Genomic DNA, 2627 nt, shown 5'->3' on the forward strand with positions numbered 1-2627 from the left:
AACATGAACATAGCAAATGACCAACTTTGAGTAATTCAAAACCTATTCAAACAGACTCAAAATGACTCAAAATCTAAAACATAGGCTCTCAGCTATGGACACTAAACACTCAAAAAGTGGCAAGTCACAAAAAATTTATGGGTGCTAGATATTCACTTGCAAACATAGCCTCCTATCGTTGTTTGACACTTAGGGTAAAATGCAGATTTGGCAAACGCTCAAAACAAGAGTTCACAGAATGACTCGAAATAGCAGTTTAACTTCATGAAATGATTGGATATATTGAATGGAAGGTGCTAGAAGCATTAAACACCTCATGGGCCTCAAAGGTATAGCCAGGTACATGTGCATGAAAAACATTTATGGGGCTCAATTTCTCAAAAATTTCAATATATGACTAAAAATTTGACCATGCAATTTTTAGTTCCAATAGTGGCTCTTCTGTGGATGCATGCCCCTTGCAAGCATGGAAAGGATTTATATCTCTAGGAGAAGTAGACCACACACTTGATAGCAAAACTTCTCTCGAACAACTTTATTGAAAACAAAAAACAACTACTCCTACTATGTACACACGATGGCCTCTGGCCACCAAACTTCAACAAAAACCTTTACCTCTATCAAAAACTTGATTCTCATCTAAACTTGTATGAGGTAAAGTGGAAATATTTATTCTATCAATTTCACCAATCAGATTAGCATCATGAATCAACTCTCTTGGTAAAATTGAATCTACAACTTCACTTTCACAATGCATATAACAACTAGCTTCATTTTCTACAACTTGCTCATTATGAAAGTTTTGATCAGCATGCTCAAATATATCAAACTGAAACCTAAAATCCTCTTCTTTTAATGACTCATGAATGCTATCAACTTTGAATACGAAGGCTTCATACTCAACTTGGGGAAATGAATCACACATACCTTGAAAATGTGTGTCCTCATGCATAACCGGATGATACTCAAATGAACACTCTGACTTGTACTCACATATATCATCAATGTCAAAATTTGAAACTAATCTAGAGTCCTCCAATGATTCTTCACAATCACAAAATGGATTAGTCATATTAAAACATTCATCATAAAAATTTCTACAAGGTGTGTACTGATTTTCAATAACAACTTCATCAAACACCTTATTCACATCATGAGATGCAATATAATCATCATTTTCACTGTCATACTCAGAAGAAGAACAGTATGACCTCTTACAATAGTAAGACAAGGTATCATCATCAAACTCATTCTCAACTAAATCTGAATTGTCCATGTGCTCTTTGAAAAAAGGATTGATAATTCCATGCAGGGATCCTTTTTGAACATTTCGACAAAAGATGGGTTGTTCATCATCAGGATCTTCATCATATAAAGCATTAGTATATACTTTAAAACCATTACCCATTTCAGCTTCATGGAGAATTTTAGCAAGTGAAGAAAAATCATAACTACATGCAGACTCACTATCTACTCCATCAATGAAACATGTAGAAAATAAATCAAAGTTACTTTCATTGTCTTCATGTAGGTGATTCAAATGTCTTGCAATCCTATCATTATTTATCTTACCAATGGGTGCTAATGCATTAATCTTAAGATCCCTCATCTACTGATCATCATTGCACTCATCCTCAAGACACTCTTCTACACAATTAGGTAATTTGTCTTTATGAATAACCTCTTTGTCTTCATATTGTGTAGACAAATCTTCTTCACAACTTTCAACATCTAGCTGACTTGTATAAATCTGAAATGAAACTTCACTTTCAGATTTAGAATTAGAACTCATACCTTTACTTGCATAAGAGAAATCACTTCCGTCATTGCTTTCTTCTTCCCAATTTGCATCTAATTCACATGAAGACGAACACATACTAGCATGATCCTCTTCTTGACTTGAGAAAAAAGTCTCACCATTGTCTTCAAATGAAGCTTCTTCACAATATACTGGATCAGCAACTTCACCTTTATCACTTGGAAGATGACTTTTAGCTTCTTTATACTCATATTGGGATGACTTTATTTCAACTTTTGATTTAATAATATTCTCAGCATGATGTAATCTATGAATAAGATAATGCATTTCTTGCATATCTGACTAATCAAGTGAATCCATCTTACCATCTATTGCTGAAACATTAGAAATATGTGCACTCTATTCTTTTGACTGTGACTAAGATAAGTGTGATTCATATTATCCATCTTGTATTATCTCTCCATGACATATCAGATCAGCAACATCAAGTTTGTGATCAGAGAGATAACTTCAAGCATTCTCACTTACATAAGACTGAGATTTAGGTGCAGCATCCTCAAAATTTGAAGCATTAGTTACATCATCATACATATGATTATCATGAGAAGAACTTAGTGATGTAACTAAACTTTGATTCATAAAATCACCACAATGTTGATCCTTATCAAAGTCTAAAATTATCTTATTTTTGTAACATCATGAACATGTGGGTCATCATTTGTAAACAAACTAACCTTACTTATACACATATTCTGATCTAAATTTTCCACTTGATTAAAACCTATAGCAGGGGTGCTGATATTCTTATTTGAAACTGAAGAATCAACACTATATTCCACTTTTCTTTCAAACACATTATATCATAAAT

This window comes from Cupressus sempervirens, chromosome 2, assembly GCF_028749045.1.
Source record: "Cupressus sempervirens isolate cs-2001-9-10 chromosome 2, ASM2874904v1, whole genome shotgun sequence".
NCBI lineage: Eukaryota > Viridiplantae > Streptophyta > Pinopsida > Cupressales > Cupressaceae > Cupressus > Cupressus sempervirens.